At 45.6% G+C, this 20808-nt stretch overlaps 1 protein-coding gene across 4 annotated transcripts in view; it reads right to left on the bottom strand.

Annotated features, from left to right (window-relative positions):
- The window catches only part of pcdh11 (protocadherin 11), a 190603-nt gene that overhangs the window by 118667 nt on the left and 51128 nt on the right, over positions 1-20808 (bottom strand). The window lies entirely within an intron of this gene.

Genomic DNA, 20808 nt, shown 5'->3' with positions numbered 1-20808 from the left:
GAAATAACAATTTCGATTTGCAACTTTACATGAACAATTTTTTCACTTGATGCAGTTATTCACGCATAATCTCTCACACAATATTACTGTCCATCAATAACGGTGAAAAAAATATTTTGTCACATAACAGCTGCTCTAACAGCTTTTTTTTTTAAATGAAATCAAAACAGAGCAATATAACATTATAAAGTGCACATCTAAGGTACACTAGTACTCAGCCTATAGTGGATTTAAACCATGGTTGCATACTTCGTTTTTCTCAAGTTTACTTTGAATACAGCAGTCTGTTTCTGTATGTCTGTTGGAGAATAACGAGACCACGGACACCAGTGTTCGTTATGTGCCGCTGTATTCAAAACTGTCGGCCGTACAAACAAGCACAAGCACTTCCTCCATGCTGCTGGGGCAAACCATTCTGAAAGAGGGGGGATTTAATTCCCCCTAACACAGTCAGGCTATGTTGATTGTGTTGGTCCTTCTTGCGCGGAAGTCTCTCTACGGTTTTTGTGTAGACCTCATTTCGGATGACTACACTTGGTTCGATGACGACACTGGAGACGTTTTACTTTCGCTAGATCGCTACCACCGTAGCGCACTGTCGCTGTCAGACGAACACAGAGAAGCTCCAACCGCTCTATTTATATGGACACAGACCACTGTAACCTTCCACACAAAATAGTTCCAAACAAGTAACAATCGCGTCAGTGGCATACATCGTATACCTGTATGATACAGAGAGAGAGAAGAACAGATAACTTTGGTCTTGTCAGTGGAGCAATATGGCAACTATTTAAAAGTACACTTTCCATTCATAAACTCTTTAAGTATCCATTTTCGGTGTCTCGCGCTGCCGTGGCTGGCAAAACAGACATGGGCGTGGACTTCTGCAGCGCGCTTGTTGTTTTGTTTCTGGTGTATTTATAGAGCAACGTAACATCCACTTGTGACATATGTCGCGTTAATCTTGCGAGAAAAAATTTAATCCCGTTAAAATTCATTTAAATTAATGCCAATAAAAATGTGCTCTAATATATATATATATATATATATATATATATATATATATATATATATATATATATATATCGCCCATGCGATATGCGATATGCGATATGCGATATGTGACCCCCAAACTAGATGAGTGGTTGCAACAGATCCCGGGACATCTCAGTCCAGAAATGTGCAGTGCTGGGAACAGCAAGGGTACTGCGCAGAACTCTCAATCTTCCTGGTCTCTGGTAGAGGACCCGAGCTGAATGAGGGACGGACACCACCCGAGGGGTGAGACGAGGATTTTTGATTTTTAAAACAAAAAAAAAAAATATATATATATATATATATATATATATATATATATATATATATATATATATATATATATATATATATACACACTATTCAAAACATTGGTCAAACATTCAGTTTTGTTCTTTTTATTTATTTATTTATTTTTTTAACTCGACATATTGAGGTCACCAGAAAAGAGACTACAATCTAAAAATCTCTCCAATCCATTCATGTTTTTCTGGGTGACTTTCCAAATATATATTATATATATATTTTGGCTTTGACTTGATGAACGAGTCTCGCTTTGTTTAAATGTCTTTGGGATACAACTCCACCCACATGGCGGGAGACAAAGATGTAAACTTGTGGCATGTTCGTCACAAGCCGAAATGCATTTCTCTCTTCAAAGTATATTTTTTGGCCCAGTCTCGTCACTCACTCCCTCGGACCAATTTGTCACTCTAAGCCTTGCCGCGCTGCTGCCAGTGCCTGGATGATAGCAGTGGGCCTCTCTGATCCAGGCAGCGACGAGGGAGCAGGCCAAGTGTTACGCGAGCCACCCTGTAACAAACGTCCGACACTTATGCCGGCCGAACGCCTTCATGGCAGGTGACAACTGGTAATGCAGACGCTTTCAATTCGACGCAGAAAGCCGCTCATCTACTGTCTTGGGGATGCTTGTTTTGAGCGTGTGCATTGCGTGCATTGTGAAGTCTCTTTTCTTAGCCAGGTCAATACTGTAATGAGGTCCCCTTGAGAAAAAATAAACCTACACAGAATTGACATTGTTGGCAAATAGCATGGTGCTTCCCGGACTGGCAACTCATGGCTGTGCGGGTTGCTTTATTTGTGGAATTTTCAATGCTGTTCCTTTTTATTTCCTTTTTGATTTTTTGTTTTTAAAATTGTGTTTTCAGAGCAGGATTGTTATACAAAAAATCTGTGAAACTGCTTTGTTTTAGGTTTTGTTTTTATTTAAGTTTGTTTTAAAAAATGGTTGTAATTCATGTGTGTAGAATGAAAAACATCAAGGTAAGCAGTGTGCAGTAAAAGCTCAACAGAGAAATTATATTTTTAAAAAATAAATAAAAAGAAACCGTCCACAAATACATATGGCTACTGTGGAACAGTTCACAGACTTTCAAATACAATAAGTGTTGTGCATAATAGTGCCTCTAAAGTTCTATCTCAACTTGAGGTCTTAAAAGCTTCAAGCTTGGATGGGCTTGCTTTGCATCCCTTCTTTGCCAAGCTGCCAACTTTTAAAGTGAATTTGTGGAACCGCATAACCCACTTGCCCATTTACTTTTATCGTTGAGTCATAGTCACATTGGATGGATGGCAGACATACAGGAAGACAGACAGAAAGAGGGAGGCAGGGAAGGATGGAGTGAGAGAGCGAGCGAGAGAGCGAGAGAGCGAGAGAGCGAGAGAGAGAGAGAGAGAGAGAGAGAGAGAGAGAGAGAGAGAGAGAGAGGTCAATCCCTTGAAGGAGCACAAGGCAACAAAAGAGATCACATCATTTTTCAAGAAATACCCTCATTCAAAATGCTTGGATGCTATTTTACTGTTATGCTTATAGGCAACAGCATCAACCTCACAGTGCAGAGGTCTTGGGTTCAACCCCCGCTACGGGCTCCCTGTTTGGAGTTTACCTGGTTTTCTCCGGGTACTCCGGTTTCCTCCCACATTCTAAAAGCATGCATGGTCGGCTAAGTGAACACTCAAAATTGTCCCTAGGTGTGAGTGTGAGTGTGAGCGTGGATGGTTGTTTGTCTCTGTGTGCCCTGCGATTGGATGGCAACCGGTTCAGGGTGTCGACCGCCAACTGCCCGAAGACGGCTGGGGTAGGCTCCAGCACCCCCGCGACCCTTGTGAGGGTAATGCAGATCGGAAAATGAATGAATGAATGCTTATGAGCAACAGTAACCGACTTTACTGCTGCTATTCTCACTCTGATTGAGTGAACAGAGCATTAGGTGTATTTAAAATTAAATTAGAATTGTTATGTTATTGAGTGTTTCTTATGGTCAGGGGAAACGTGATTTGGACAAATTATGTTAAGCATGACCAAACTATCTGCACATCAGGATATTCCTGTCGTATCTTCCTGTGACTTGTGTTGAAGTAACATTTAAGGTTGGCTGTTGCATTCGGGAACTTCCGGGTAGAGTGAACGCTGGCGCGTTTTGGCTGCCGCACTCTCCCACAAACATTTGTGTTTTACGGTGTTTTTACGCTCGATTGTTTTACTGTTTCGCATGGAATCACTATCATCATCTCACAGTCATTCCACCCAGCCCCCATTCACGCCTGCCTCGCACTCTCAACTATCTTCGACTGTTTCGTCCCGGCGTCTGAGCGTCCTACCTGTCAACCTGTCGCTCCTCCATCGACCTGTCAAGGGTCTGCTCCAGTACTCGGTGGCCGAGCTCCTTCGGCTCCGCTTCCAATGGCTGGGCCCTCCTCCTGCTCTACACCGGCTCCCGGACATCGTTCGCTTTCCTTCCCGGAAATATATTCATCGTGGGTCTCGTCGGGGCTTCTGCCTCAACCGATCCAACACCATCATCTCCTTCTGGTCTTCCTCCCGTCGGCCATCCAGAAACGCCGGCCGATCCATCGACCATCGTGCGTTAGCCGGCTTTGCTAGGTCGGCTAACGGCCCCCGCAGCAGCGAGACTGCCCCCGTCAACTTTGGGCTACTTAACATCCGTTCGCTTACTGGGAAGGGTAATCTCATTCAAGATATCCTCACGGACCGTGAGCTTGACATTCTTTGCTTAAATGAAACCTGGGCAAACTCCCGGGGACTTCTCACAGTTGAACGATTCCACTCCCCCGGGATTTGTTTACATTTCCAAGCCCGGCGATTCTGGTCGCGGAGGAGGTCTCGCGATAGTATACCGCGAGAAGTGGAAAGTACTTCCGGTTTCTCTCCCGCCACTTTCCTCCTTTGAATGCCTTGCCTGTCAAATATCCGGACCCATTCCCACGATTATTGCCACAGTGCACCGCTCCCCCAAACCCCACCGTGACTTTTTAAATGAAGTGTCTACTGTCCTCACCCATCTCTCCTCTCTGTCACCAAATGTAATAATCCTGGGAGATTTTAATATACATATGGACAACACTGCTCTTCCGCTCACCATTGACTTCACTTCTTCAATTAACAGTTTTGGTTTTGGTTTTGATCAATTTGTAGATTTTCCCACACACATCAAAGGTCACACCCTGGATCTGATCTGCTGCTCTGGTATTTCCCCTCCAACTGTACTGCTGACGAACTTCCAATAACTTCCTTATCTCATTCAACATTACACTCCAGCTCTCAACTGCCAAATCACCCCGGACCATTGTTTACCGTAATATTAAAGACATTAACATTGACTCTCTCACTCCATGGCTGACCACCCTGACTCCGGACATTGACTCCACTCCTGATGATTTGGTTTTCCGATATAACTCTGGTCTCACCAGCATCCTCAATACGCTCGCCCCTGTCAAGTCCCGCTCTGTCCTTTTTACTCATCTACGTTCTTTGAAATCCCAAACCCGGCAGCTTGAGAGACTTTATAGGAAAACCGGCCTCACTGCTCACAAGGACATCTATGAAGCTCAACTATCCCTCTACAAGGATTCCATCTCTCAAGCAAAATCACATTACTACTCCGGACTCATCTGCTCCAATGCTGGAAATATTAAGACGCTCTTTTCCCTTTGGAACAGAATAACTCAACCTCCTGACTCACTACCACTTCACTTTTACTCTCATGACACCTGCAACGCACTTCTCCTCTTTTTCAATGAAACAATCAACAGAATCCACCAGCATCTGGGCTCCTCTGTAACTTTCCCCTTTCCCCTCCTCTGAACTTCTCACCCCTGCAACCTGTTCTCTTCTTTTGAACTCCCCCATCTCTCATTAATTTCAGACCTCATCATTAAATCCAAGACTTCCTCCTGTCAGCTCGATCCCCATCCCACAGTTCTGGTCGAATCCTGCCTACCCTCTCTGTTTCCCTTCATCTCAGCCATTATCCATTCCTCTCTGTCGACTGGAATTGTTCCTGTGCTCTTCAAAACTGCAGCTGTCACCCCAATCCTGAAAAAAACTGGTTCAGATCCCAATGACTTCAATAACCTACGCCCCATTTCCCATCTTCCCTTCATCTCGAAAATTCTGGAGAAAACTCACTCCGCACACCACCGCTATCCTTGTTCACAGTCTCGTCACTTCCCGTATTGACTACTGCAACTCACTCCTCTTCGGTGTCCATCAGAAATTCCTCCATAAACTTCAACTTGTTAAGAATTCAGCAGCCCGGATCATCACGAGAACCCCCTCCTTCCATCATATCACCCCCATCCTCCGACAGCTCCACTGGCTTCCTGTCAAACTTAGAATCAACTTCAAATTACTTCTCTATACCCCCTCCGTGAGTCGTCACCTTACCGTGGTGGAGGGGTTTGTGTGTCCCAATGATCCTAGAAGCTAAGTTGTCTGGGGCTTTATGCCCCTGGCAGGGTCACCCATGGCAAACAGGTTCTAGGTGAGGGGCCAGACAAAGCACGGCTCAAAGACCCCAATGATGATTGAAATAAATGGATCTAGGTTTCCCTTGCCCGGACGCGGGTCACCGGGGCCCCCCTCTGGAGCCAGGCCTGGAGGTGGGGCTCGTTGGCAGGCGCCTGGTGGCCGGGCCTACACCCATGGTGCCCGGCCGGGCACAGCCCGAAGAGGCAACGTGGGTCCCCCTTCCCATGGGCTCACCACCCATGAGAGGGGCCAAAGGGGTCGGGTGCAATGTGAGCTGGGCGGCAGCCAAAGGCGGGGACCCTGGCGGTCCGATCCTCGGCTGCAGAAGCTAGCTCTTGGGACATGGAATGTCACCTCTCTGGCAGGGAAGGAGCCCGAGCTGGTGTGTGTGGCAGAGAATTTCCGACTGGATATAGTCGGACTTGCCCCCACACACAGCATGGGTTCTGGTAGCAGTTCTCTCGAGAGGGGTTGGACTCTCTTCCACTCTGGAGTTGCTCACGGTGAGCGGCGCAGAGCAGGTGTGGGCATACTCATTGCCCCCCGGCTCAGTGCCTGTACATTGGGGTTCACACCGGTGGACGAGAGGGTCCTGACGAGACGGGTCCTGACTGTTGTTGGTGCATATGCACCAAACAGCAGCTCAGCATACCCACCCTTTTTGGAGTCCTTGGAGGGTGTGCTGGAGAGTACTCTTGCTGGGGGACTTCTATGCTCACGTGGGCAATGACAGTGAGACCTGTAGGGGCGTGATTGGAACGGCCCCCCCGATCAGAACCTGAGTGGTGTTTTGTTATTGGACTTCTGTGCTCGTCACGGATTTTCCATAACGAACATCTTGTTCAAACATAAGGGTGTCCAAATGTGCACTTGGCACCAGGACACCCTAGGCCGCAGTTCGATGATCAACTTTGTAGTTGTATCATCGGATTTGCGGCCGCATGTTCTGGACACTCGGGTGAAGAGAGGGGCGGAGCTGTCAACTGATCACCACCTGGTGGTGAGTAGGCTCCGATGGTGGGGGAAGATGCCGGTCCATCCTGGCAGACCCAAACGTATTATGAGGGTTTGTTGGGAGCGTCTGGCGGAATCCCCTGTCAGAAGGAGTTTCAACTCCCACCTCCGACAGAGCTTTTCCCATGTTCCGGGGGAGGCGGGGGACATTGAGTCCGAGTGGACCATGTTCCGTGCCTCTATTGTTGAGGCGGCCAATCTGAGTTGCGGCCGTAAGGTGGTTGGTGCCTGTCGTGGCGGCAATCCCCGTACTCGCTGGTGGACACCAGCAGTAAGGGATGCCGTCAAGCTGAAGAAGGAGTCCTATCGAGCCTTTATGGCCTGTGGGACCCCAGAGGCAGCTGACGGGTATCGACTGGCCAAGCGGACCGCGGCTTTGGTGGTCGCCGAGGCAAAAACCAGAGCGTGGGAAGAGTTCGGTGAGGCCACGGAAGCCGACTTCCGGACGGCTTCGAGGAAATTCAGGTCCACCAACCGACGTCTCAGGAGGGGGAAGCAGTGCACCGCTAACACTGTGTACAGTGGAGATGGGGCGCTGCTGACTTCGACTCGGGACGTTGTGAACCGGTGGGCAGAGTACTTCGAAGACTTCCTCAACTCCACCAACACGCCTTCCTTGGAGGAAGCAGAGCCTGGGGACTCTGAGGTGGGCTCTCCTGTCTCTGTGGTTGAAGTCACCGATGTGGTTAAAAAGCTCCTCGGTGGCAAGGCCCCAGGGGTGGATGAAATCCGCCCGGAGTTCCTCAAGGCTCTGGATGTTGTGGGGCTGTCCTGGTTGACACGCCTCTGCAACATCGCGTGATCAACAGGGAGAGTGCCTCTGGATTGGCAGACCGGGGTGGTAGTCCCTCTTTTTAAAAAGGGGGACCGGAGGGTGTGTTCCAACTACAGAGGGATCACACTCCTCAGCCTCCCTGGTAAGGTCTATTCAGGGGTGCTGGAGAAGAGGGTCCGTCAGGAAGTCGAGCCTCAGATTGAGGAGGAGCAGTGTGGTTTTCGTCCCAGCCGTGGAACAGTGGACCAGCTCTACACCCTGAGCAGGGTCCTTGAGGGTATGTGGGAATTCGCCCAACCAGTCTACATGTGTTTTGTGGACTTGGAGAAGGCGTTTGACCGTGTCCCTCGGGGAGTTCTGTGGGGGGTGCTTCGTGGGTATGGGGTACCGAACCCCCTGATACGGGCTGTTCGGTCACTATACCACCGATGTCAGAGTTTGGTTCGCATTGCCGGCAGTAAGTCGGAATCGTTTCCAGTGGGGGTAGGACTCTGCCAAGGCTGCCCTTTGTCGCCGATTCTGTTCATAATTCTGTTTATGGACAGAATTTCTAGGCGAAGCCGAAGCGTTGAGGGGGTCCGTTTTGGGGGCCTCAGTATTGCATCCCTGCTTTTTGCAGATGATGTGGTGCTGTTGGCTCCTTCAAACAGGGCTCTCCAACTCTCACTGGAGCGTTTCGCAGCCGAGTGTGAAGCGGTTGGGATGAAAATCAGCACCTCCAAATCTGAAACCATGGTCCTCAGTCGGAAAAGGGTGGAGTGCCCCCTCCGGGTCGGGGAGGAGATCTTACCCCAAGTGGAGAAGTTCAAGTATCTTGGGGTCTTGTTCACGAGTGGGGGTAGGAGGGAGCGGGAGATCGACAGGCGGATCGGTGCAGCGTCTGCTGTGATGCGGACATTGTATCGGTCTGTCGTGGTGAAGAAGGAGCTGAGCCAAAGGGGATCTACGTCCCAACCCTCACCTATGGTCACGAGCTATGGGTCGTGACCGAAAGAACGAGATCCCGGATACAAGCGGCTGAAATGAGTTTTCTCCGCAGGGTGTCCGGGCTCTCCCTTAGAGATAAGGTGAGAAGCTCAGTCATCCGGGAGGGGCTCAGAGTCGAGCCGCTTCTCCTCCACATCGAGAGGAGCCAGATGAGGTGGCTTGGGCATCTGATTCGGATGCATCCTGAGCGCCTCCCCGGTGAGGTGTTCCGGTCATGTCCCACCGGGAGGAGACCCCGAGGAAGACCCAGGACACGCTGGAGAGACTATGTCACCCAGCTTGCCTGGGAACGACTCGGGATCCCCCAGGGAGAGCTGGAAGAAGTAGCTAGGGAGAGGGAAGTCTGGGCTTCCCTGCTAAAGCTGTTGCCCCGGATAAGCGGTAGATGATGGATGGATGGATTACTTCTCTATACATTCAAAGCCATCCACAACCTTGCGCCCCCCTATCTGTCAGATCTTCTTCAAATCTCCATTCCCTCTCGCTCACTCAGGTCCTCATCCTCCCTCCACCTTTTTCTACCCTCTGCCCGTCTCAGTACAATGGGGTGCAGAGCCTTCAGTCGCTCTGCTCCCAAACTCTGGAACTCACTTCCTCCCAACATTCGTAATATTGACTCTTTCCTTATTCAAAACCCAGCTCAAAACCCACCTATTCAGACTTGCCTACCCGCCTTAAATCTTTCTTTATTTATTATTTTATCTGTGTTTTAACATTGGTCTTGGCTGTACAGTGTCCTTGAGTGTTGTGAAAGGCGCTTACAAATGTCATGTATTATTATTATTATAAGGTAAATTGCTAAATACATGCTAATCAGCTCGTGTTTCACAACTTACAGAGAAGCTGGTTTGTTTTGATGAGCTGTGTACTCTGCTCCCTGTCGAGGTGCTCAAATTCCACCTTCCAGACAACTTTGTTTTTCGCCTCTGCTTTTGCAACCATTTTTAGGATTAAAATCCTGTGTGTGATGAATGCAATTCTACATCTATTGATAAGTGTGCAAGGACTTGCGCCAACCACGCTGCACCCAATCAAACCTGTTAAAATTGACCGCTTTGATTGCCCAAAACACAGAGGGCTTGATTTACCGGTACCAAGATGCCAAAGTGCAGGTGCTAAATTGTGGTTTAGTGCTAACGGATTGAATATGCCATCTATGTGTGTGTGTGTGTGTGTGTGTGTGTGTGCGCGCGTGTGTGTGTGCGTGTGTTTTGCACATTATTTAAGATCAAAATCTTTTACTAAGATCCCAAAAATAATGTTCTAACTTGTGTTCACTCCCTCACAACCGGTGTCCAAGTGGTTGGCACCAGACACACAAAATGAGCTCAATTTAAGTCAACCGAACTCAACTTGTTTTCACCCTATGATCAAGTTTGCGCCTGCCTACACATGCGCAAACCTAAAGCAAATCAAGCCCGAGTGGCTCGTTGAAAGCTGAAACCAAGCCTTTGTTTTCTACGCAGCTCACCAAACAGCAAAAGCATTTTTCCAGCCCAAGTGTAAATTAGGGTTTGATGGAAACAAATATGGAAAGGTCCAATCCGTTTCCCTTGTATGGGCCTGGTTAACATGTGTGACTGCTCCTTGAACACTGATGGCAGAGACTTCAACCATTAAGGCCAGAGCACAACCAGACCAGCTGTGCTTCAGCCTCCCCATGGCACTGCTTGTGCCAGCTATGTGTTTTATACCCAGAGCAAGCAGGGAAGCATCCACCAAACCCCTCGGTCTGGGGAATCTAAGCTGCACATGAACTTGACAAGTAGGCAGAATGGGGTTTTAGTCATAAATGTGTTTCCAGAGAGAGAGAGAGAGAGAGAGAGAGAGAGAGAGAGAGAGAGAGAGAGAGAGAGAGAGAGAGAGAGAGAGAGAGAGAGAGGGAGAGAGAGAGAGAGAGCTGCTTGTCATGCATAAATAATATAATTGGTTGTGTTTTATTTATTAATTTATTTTGGGGGGCAAGCAGGAGTTGTCAGTTGATGAGGCACAATGTAAAATGAAGAGGGCATCGTGGATGCCAGTGCCCATCAAAAGTAAAACAATGCCCTTTGGCCAGGCTGGGGACATACACCCATGTTGTATACGACCGTTCTCTGACCCACTAATCCTCAATGTCCTGAAAACACACACACACACATATATATATATATATATATATATATATATATATATATATATATATATATATATATATATATATATATATATATATATGTCTTGAAAGGCGCTTAGAAATCAAATGTATTATTATATATATATAGATATATATATTAGAGCTGTCAAACGATTACAATATTTAATCTAATTAAAAATGCAACTGTCATAATGAACTCAAATGAAACTAAAATATTAATCGTCATTACTCACACATTTTTTTATCGTTTCTGAATTTCCTTTTATATTTTTTGTCCTATTTTTCCCCCCATTTTAATGCTCTCATCAACATGGAATCATGGATCAGTTTTCTATGTGCAAAATGCAAATATTTACTGAAATAGCAATTTCAATTTCCAATTTTACACGAACATTTTTCACTTGGAGCAGTTATTCACACATAATCTCTCACACAATATTACTGTCCATCAACAACAGTGAAAAAAATATTTTGTCACATAACAGCTGCTCTAACAGCTTTTTTTTTATAAAATCAAAACAGAGCAATATAACATTATAAAGTGCACATCTAAGGTAAACTAGTACTCAGCCTATAGTGGATTTAAGCCATGGTTGCATACTTCGTTTTTCTCAAGTTTGCTTTTAACACAGCAGTCAGGCTATGTTGATTCTCTTGGTCCTTCTTGCGCGCAAGTCTCTCTACGGTTTTGTGTAGACATCATTTCGGATGACTACACTTGGTTCGATGACAACACTGGAGACGCTTTATTTTCGCTAGGTTGCTACCACTGCGCCGCTGAACTTTCGTTGTCATGTCACCGCCTCAGTGCACCGTCACTGTCAGACGAACACAGAGAAGCTCCACCCGCTCTATTTATATGGACACGGAACACTGTAACCTTCCACACAAAATAGTTCCAAACAAGTAACAGTCGCGTCAGTGGCATACATTGTATACCTGTATGATAAGGGTAACTTTGGTCTTGTCAGTGGAGCAATCTGGCAACTTTTTAAAAGTAAACTTTCCATTCATAAACTGTTTCGTATCCGTTTTCTGTGTCTCGTTGCTGGCAAAACGAGCATGCTTGTTGTTTTGTTTTTGGTTTATTCATAGAGCAACGTAACATCACTGTGACGTGTGCCGCGTTAACCTCGCGAGGAAAAAAAAAGTATCCCATTCAAATTCATTTAAATTAATGCCAATAAAAACACACTGAAATGACAGCTCTCATATGTACTGTATATATATCACCCTTTCGATTAATTGTTCACTTTTTGCCAAAATGCTGCTGATTGTAGTTGGGTTCACTGCGACCATACAGTGCTTGTATCTCCATTCTGTGCTCATATGTCAAAGCAAAAACTGACAAACATGACAAATGGTGGCAGATATTATGAAAGAAATGCACTTACCGGTACCAAGTGCCTCAAAAACTGCACAGCTCTTTCCACTTTCAAGTCCCGACTAAAAACACACCTGTTCAGGACTGCCTACAACACATAGCTCTTCCATTTCCTATGATTTTATGTCCTGTTTTTATATAACATCTCGTTTACAAATTTTTACATTGTATTTTCTTATTGTTTGTACAGTGTCCTTGGGTGGCATGAAAGGCGCTTTTAAATAAAATGCATTATTATTCTTATTACTTATATCTCAAGGCACCACTGTACATGGCAATTTTTAATAGAGTGATTTTGTTGAACCTTTGTTCTTTTATACACCAGAATGGAATTTCCACTGAGTTTCCCCAGTGTGTGATAGTGATAAAGGCTAATCGGACGGTATTGCATTAAAAGACGTAATAACCCATGCATTTTTTCCCTTACTTTATAAAAAGGAAACTACATCCTGTATCTTAAACTTTTTTATTCTCTAAAATAATCCCGACATCTCCGACTTTACTGTATCTGTTTTAATTTCAAAATAAATATGCTTTTTGTAGCCTACATACTCAATATACACAGCGTATATGGCATGCACAAGTGGCTTTAGGCATGTCAAAAGCTAATTACTGAAGTAATTTCTTTCTTGAAGACTTGATGAATAAGTTGTCATAAAGAGCTCCAAAGCCTGCCTTGTCAATCTCTGCATACACTAAGAACATAAAACCTCTGTTGTGCTGAGATTGAGTGGAATGACAAGAACATTTTGGGAAATTATAGCTCACGGACTTCCACATCTTTCAAAGCACCATGCTGTACATGCCAAAACAGTGGTAGGCTGTCAACCAAAAGTGTGTTCAAGGCCTTGTAAACAAGTAATCGAACTGTCATTGGTGGAGGCACAGGCTGTGACCATGGAATGGCTGGGATATTTGATTCTTACCCATCATTAGCAGTATCTTTGGGAAAGGCTTTATAGATCAAAACAAAGGAGAGGTAAGGCTTTATCAGAGCCAACACAGTGAAACACACGATGGGATCAGAACCCAAAGGTCAGTCGCGGCTTTGAGCTGTCATGTTGTCTGCTCTGTTTACTCTGCGCTGGTGCCATTGGACACATAACACACATCTGATCTTGCATATAAACTCACTAGACAGTTCATTAGGTACAACTGCACAATGTAATGGGATGCGATTCAAGGATCACTTTTGAATCGTCCTGTAAAAGAGGGCTTAACTATATTCAAGATATCTTTCTCACATGATGGTTACCTTATTGAAACAAATAATAATAGAATTTCTCAGTTAGATGCAGCGATGTACAGCCTTCTACTATATGAATATGCATTTCGGCCAAACAAAAAAGAAAGAAAAAAAAACGGATTAAGTCATATTCCAAGAATAACTTTACAATAATATAATCATAAAAATACCCTTTGCATTAAGTTGAGGAAGGTTGAACATTTAAGTAAGTCTCAAACATATACATGAAAACATTCACTGTGTGGATGTTGACGGCATATTCATCAACTGGAATGGACTGCCACCACCAGACACATTAGTCATGTGTGTTTTTACAAAGGGTAGGAGGGGAAGGTCTCTTGCAGCTTGTCTGTTATATTCATGCTTGTAAACTACTGCGACGATTAACAGAGCCATCTAGTTAATGTCTTAGCATCACTTTGGACTTGAGAGGACTGCAAATTTTGAGGAGAAGATCAAGATAAGGGGCTTAATCTCAGCTTTTCACAATGATTAGGAGGGAGAGAAATGCCAACACGTTTGAAGTCGGAGAGGTTTCGGGACCTCAGGTTCAAATGGAATATGTACTACACTGTATGTATTGTATTAACCACAGGTGGGGGACTCTTGAGTTGACTTAAATTGCAAATTTTATTACCTGTTCTCTCTCTCTCTCTCTCTCTCTCTCTCTCTCTCATATATATATATATATATATATATATATATATATATATATATATATGTAGCAGCTGGATAGCTCAGTTGGTAAGGCATCGGTTTGGCATACGGGAGACGGTGGTTCGAATCCCGCCTGGGGCAAAAATGAGCACATAACACCATCCAGTGTGGGTCCTTGGGCAAGATCCTTCACGCTAATGCCTACCTCATACAATGATGAGAGACAATAAAACGAATGACATGCCGGCTCAGACGTCGCCCGGCCAAACAAGGTCTGCGTCAGGTGCTGGGGAACCAGAGCACCTTGATGAAAAATGGGCTACTGGAACAAAGCGGAGATGGGCGAGAGGCGATAACATGGCTCTGTTGGAATGCTACTACTCAAGCAACCCTAGTCAGAGGGGTTACATGCAGAGAATGTGGGCTAAATGGTTACTTCGAAACCCACAGTCACGGTTGACCACGAAACAACTAGTAGCTCAGTGTTCCAACATCCACAAACGGCAACTGCTGTCACAACTTGAGATTGATGAGATACAACGCAGGTTCCATGGCGAAGGGCCCCAGGCTGCCAGATCAGAGGAGGAGGTCATACAAGAGATTGGGAGGCAAGCCCCAATGAATGCAGATGATGAGATTGGGTGGCCAGCCCCAATGAATGAAATGCTGAGCGAGGCAGCAACTGACCTGAAAGCTAAGATCATGGCGAGAATGAAAACTGGGCAACCTAGAAACCGATTACAACGGCTATGTGAAGTACCATCTGAAAGTCTCATAGAAAGTGTGAATGCAGCACTGAGGGCGATCCCTACCGTAACGATCACAGAAACCAATGAGCTGATATACGCTTCAGCATCAGTGATCCTGGAGACTCTGGGCTATAAGAGCAACCATGGAAGCCATGAGATACGTTACCCACCATGGGAAAGACGCTTGGAGGCTAAGATCAAGGCGGCCTGGAAAGATGTCAATTGACGGAGGCCCAGAGAGGTGTGATGAAAAGGCCGATACCCGAGAGGTACATCCAGATGACCATACCTGAAGCACTCGAAACTGCCAAACAAAGGCTCCAAGCCTTGTCCAGTCGCCTAAAGCGGTACACGAAAGAGAATGAGGCCAGACGAATAAACAGGCTGTTCGCAACACAACCTGCGAAAGTGTACGCTCAGTGGCAGGGTCCTAACAACAGAGCTGACCCACCAAGACTGGAAACTGGGAGAAGGAGGTTGCACATAACAGCAGTGCACAATGGCTGGTGACCCTGAGAGAGGAGCACAGCAACCTCCCTGAACAGAACCCAGTTACCATAACAGTGGCAGACATACAGGAAAGAGTCTCAGATATGAAGAACTGGACAGCACCAGGCCCGGACATGGTCCACACCTACTGGCTAAAGAAACTCACAGCACTCCATGAGCGCCTAGCAGTACAAATGAACCAGCTGCTGAGGGATGGGACTCCCCCAGAATGGCTAATCGAAGGGCGAACGATCCTGATCATGAAGGATCCCTCGAAGGGTGCAGCCCCATCCAACTATCGGCCAATAACCTGTCTCTCCACAACATGGAAGCTCATGTCAGGCATCATTGCGGCTAAGATAAGTGGACACATGGATCAATACATGAGCGAAGCACAGAAGGGCATTGGTAGAGATACTAGAGGAGCCAAACATCAGCTCCTGGTTGACAGAACAGTCGCACAAGACTGCAGGTCCCGACGTACCAACCTGTGCACAGCTTGGATTGATTACAAGAAAGCCTATGACTCGATGCCACATACATGGATCACTGAATGCTTGGAGTTGTATAAGGTGAACAGGACCCTAAGAGCCTTCGTTGCAAACTCGATGAGGATGTGGAAAACCACACTTGAAGCCAATGGCAAGCCACTTACCCAAGTGTCCATCAAATGTGGCATATACCAAGGTGATGCACTCTCCCCACTGCTGTTCTGCATAGGACTGAACCCCCTAAGCCAAGTAATCACCAAGACAGGCTATGGATACCGCCTCAGAAATGGAGCAACAATCAGTCACCTCCTCTACATGGATGACATAAAGCTGTATGCTAAGAGCGAAAGGGACATAGATTCCCTGATCCACACAACCAGGATCTACAGCAGCGACATCGGGATGTCATTCGGGCTTGAGAAATGTAGTCGGATGGTGACTCAGAGAGGAAAGGTAGTCCGCACTGAAGGGGTCTCACTCCCTGAAGGAACAATAGCAGACATTGAGGACAGCTACAAGTACTTTGGTATACCACAAGCCAATGGCAACCTCGAACTGGCAACAAGGAAAGCGGCTACGGCCAAATACCTCCAGCGAGTGAGGCAAGTCCTAAGAAGCCAGCTCAATGGCAAGAATAAGACCCGGGCAATAAACAGCTATGCCCTGCCAGTAATAAGATACCCTGCAGGAATAATAAGGTGGCCAAAGGAAGAGATTCAGACCACGGACGTTAAGACCCGAAAATTCCTAACCATGCATGGAGGGTTCCATCCCAAATCCAGCACCCTGAGACTGTACGCAAGCCGAAAGGAAGGAGGCCGGGGACTAGTGAGTGTGAGAGCAACTGTCCAGGATGAAACATCCAAGCTCCATGAATACATCAAGGAGAAGGCTCCAACTAATGACGTACTCAGAGAATGTCTCAGACAATGGGGAACAGAAGATGAGGCGCTGGAAGAGGGACCATCATGGGAGGACAAGCCCCTACACGGGATGTACCACCGGACCATAACTGAAGTGGCTGATCTCAAGAAGTCCTATCAGTGGCTAGAGAGGGCTGGCCTGAAGGACAGCACAGAGGCACTCATCCTGGCTGCTCAGGAACAGGCCTTGAGCACCAGAGCCATCGAGGCCCAGATATACCACACCAGACAAGACCCAAGGTGTAGGTTGTGCAAAGAGGCACCTGAGACGATCCAACACATGACTGCAGGGTGTAAGATGCTGGCAGGGAAAGCCTACATGGAACGCCATAACCAGGTGGCTGGCATAGTCTACCGAAACACCTGTGCGGAGTATGGACTGGAAACCCCAAGGTCAAAATGGGAAACACCTCCGAAGGTGCTGGAGAATGACAGAGCGAAGATCCTGTGGGACTTCCAGATCCAGACTGACAAGATGGTAATGGCGAACCAACCAGATATCGTGATCATAGATAAAGGGCAGAGGAAAGCCGTTGTAGTGGATGTAGCGGTCCCAAGTGATGGAAACATCAGGAAGAAGGAGCATGAGAAACTCGAGAAATACCAAGGGCTCAGAGAGGAGCTGGAGAGAGCCTGGAAGGTAAAGGTGACAGTCGTGCCTGTGGTGGTCGGAGCACTCGGGGCAGTGACCCCCAAACTGAATGAGTGGTTGCAACAGATCCCGGGAACAACATCGGACATCTCAGTCCAGAAATGTGCAGTGCTGGGAACAGCAAGGATACTGCGCAGAACCCTCAAGCTTCCTGGCCTCTGGTAGAGGACCCGAAAGTCCAGAAATGTGCAGTGCTGGGAACAGCAAGGATACTGCGCAGAACCCTCAAGCTTCCTGGCCTCTGGTAGAGGACCCGAGCTGAATGAGGGACGGACACCACCCGAGGGGTGAGATGAGGATTTATATATATATATATATATATATATATATATATATATATATATATATATATATATATATATATACAGTGATAGATTATAGATTATATATATATATATACAGTATATATATATATACAGTGGGCGGCCCGGTAGTCCAGTGGTTATCACGTCGGCTTCACAGTGCAGAGGTACCGGGTTCGATTCCAGCTCCGGCCTCCCTGTGTGGAGTTTGCATGTTCTCCCCGGGCCTGCGGGGGTTTTCTCCGGGTGCTCCGGTTTCCTCCCACATTCCAAAAATATGCATGGCAGGCTGATTGAACACTCTAAATTGTCCCTAGGTGTAAGTGTGAATGGTTGTTTGTCTCTGTGCCTGCGATTGGCTGGCAACCGATTCAGGGTGTCCCCCGCCTACTGCCCGGAGACAGCTGGGATGGGCTCCAGCACCCCCCGCGACCCTAGTGAGGATCAAGCGGTTAGGAAGATGAATGAATGAATGAATATATATATACAGTGTGTGTATATATTTCTCTCTCTCTCTCTCTCTCTCTCTCTCTCTCTCTCTCTCTCTCTCTCTCTCTCACAGATATATACACACACTGTATATATATATAATCTACAATGTTTACTGCTTTCATCTATCAGACGCAGGTAAGCTAGTAGATGTGTAAACTGTGAAGCTAAGATTGCTCGGTTAGCTGGACAGTTTAGCCAACCAATAACAGGTCAAGTACGCAAGCATTTAATTGAGATTGTAAAAAGTAAAGTCATAGATGAGGCACCATGGAGAGTAGTGTAATTTTGCCACCATAACGTTAAAAAAGGTATAGCTATTTAAAGATGGTCCTGAGTCTGTCTGCCATATTTGATGAGGCCCCTGTTAACTAAACCATTGTTAAATCCAGCTTCTTTCACCTTAGACATCTGGCCAAAATAAAACCTCTCCTCTCACATGAACACTTTGAGACAGTAATTCATGCCTTTGTCACATCCCGGCTCGATTACTGCAATGCCCTTTACTTTGGAGTCAGCCAGTCCTCCATTAAGCGCCTTCAGCTGGTCCAGAATGCCGCTGCTCACCTCTTGACTGGTACTCGTAAGAGGGAGCACATAACTCCTACTCTGGCATCCCTTCACTGGCTCCCCATTCATTTTAGAGTTATTTTCAAGATCCTCCTCTGTGTTTTCAAATCTCTGAATAATCTCGCGCCACCTTACCTCTCTGAGCTCATCCGCCCCTACACACCTGCCCGGCGCCTCAGGTCTGTGGACCAGTCTTTGTTAGAAGTACCAAGAACTAAACTGAGGCTCTGAGGGAATCGAGCCTTTTCTGTTGCTGGTCCCTCTCTATGGAATGACCTCCCACTGACAATTGGGCAAGCCTCCTCGCTGCCCATCTTCAAAGCCCTCCTCAAAACTCACTTGTATTCTTTGGCGTTCGACTCAGCATGACTTAGATTTGTTCTTGATTTTACTGTTTGGTGCTTTGTCTTACTGTTTATTGTGCATGCTAAATCGCTCCATGTACAGCACTTTGTATGCAGCGATGGCTGTTTGAAAGCGTTCTATAAATACTGTTGACTTGACTTGACTTAACTTAATAAAGTGACAACCAAGTGTGAGTTGGGAAACACTACAACATTCATCATATTTCAATATTTATCATCACACTAACCATGTGCCACTAAAAAAAACATGATTAAAAAAACATATTCTTCGAATTAATTCATTTTATACACTTAGAGATGTAAATGTTTTTAGAGAAAATTTACTTTTTTGTGTTATGATCAGTGATATGTTTCTTTTTTTCCCGAATATCACTTAAATATATGTTGTGATTGAGCAAGATCTTTTGACTTGATTTCGGACTTATTTGAACCAAGTAATGACTTGACTCAACCTGGTTGAAATTTTGTGGCAAACTGACTATACTTGCCTGTTTTTTCCCCTTCACAATAACTTTGCTTTGATTTGCTTGAGACTTGAAGGTTACAAATCCTCCTTACTCCTTACGTTTGACTTGCACATAGGTCATCTACTCCCTCCTCTGATATTAACAGAGTATGGGCAGGGGTATGTAATTGAAAGTGTGTGTCATGATCAGAAAACAACAACAAAAAAACAACAACAACAACAAAAAGAAAATGATGCAGGTCATGAAGTGAATGACAAACAGAATGTTAAAAAGCCACTCATGTTCAAACAGAGCCATGCGGTGAATTTGTTTTGTTCATCACTCAATTTTCTGCTTGACGTGTTTATTTTCAGCATACTATCCTTGTAGTGGATGCATTTGGTTTACAAGTGTAATTTCTGTGTTATTAATTAATCAGGCCTCCTTCGCATACATGATTAAATAACAATTCAAGTGACTTCTACCGCCAAAGTCAACACAAGAGTTGGTTAATTTTTTTCTCGACTTGAGGTCAATATTAGCAGACAATACCACAATGATGTCACTTCTACTGGGTTCCACTCATCGGTTAAGACAAATCCCTAATCCCTCACAAGACAATAATAACAATAATCATGTAATCCTTATTCCCTGATGGAACTATTTTCCGAGAAAGAGTTCTTTGGGGATTCCAGCAGAGGTTCTATTCGATGAAAGAAGCCAAAGGGAGTTATTTAAAGACAAGGCAATTAAAATAAGACAAAGTGGCCAATTCTCCCCACCGTGCTAATTATCTCTGACACAGATGTTGCAGTATTGTTTCGTATTGTGTTGTTTCGATTTTCTATCATTGTACACTGGTGGCACACTTATTTCCATTTCTTGAAAAAAAATAAATATTAATACATATTATTACATGTTATCTACGTTGGCGCAGAGCGCCGATGCGTATTTGGAACCGAGAGTCGCCGCTTGGAATTGAAATGGATTTCCATAGGACAGGAGAAGTGAACCAATCTCTTTTTTTGTCAATGGATGCTACAGCTTCTTGTTGACTTTGAAACTTAGCTTGTAGCCGATGTGTGCACATTTTGAGCATGACTCTGATCCACTGGTCAAAGGACACTTTGATTCTCTCCTCTTTGATCTCAAACTGCTTCAAACAACATAGTGTGTGATGGAAAATTGGTTAGGACTGCACGACTGTCCGTGTTTTATGTTATGTGTTGTGCTTATTATTTTACTTTATGTTAACTGTTTTGTTAAGCGCTTTGTTACAGCCGCCACTGTTGTGAAAGCGCTATA

This window comes from Hippocampus zosterae, chromosome 1 (genome assembly GCF_025434085.1).
Source record: "Hippocampus zosterae strain Florida chromosome 1, ASM2543408v3, whole genome shotgun sequence".
Taxonomy (NCBI): domain Eukaryota; kingdom Metazoa; phylum Chordata; class Actinopteri; order Syngnathiformes; family Syngnathidae; genus Hippocampus; species Hippocampus zosterae.
This window is presented reverse-complemented; position numbering and strand designations above follow the sequence as displayed.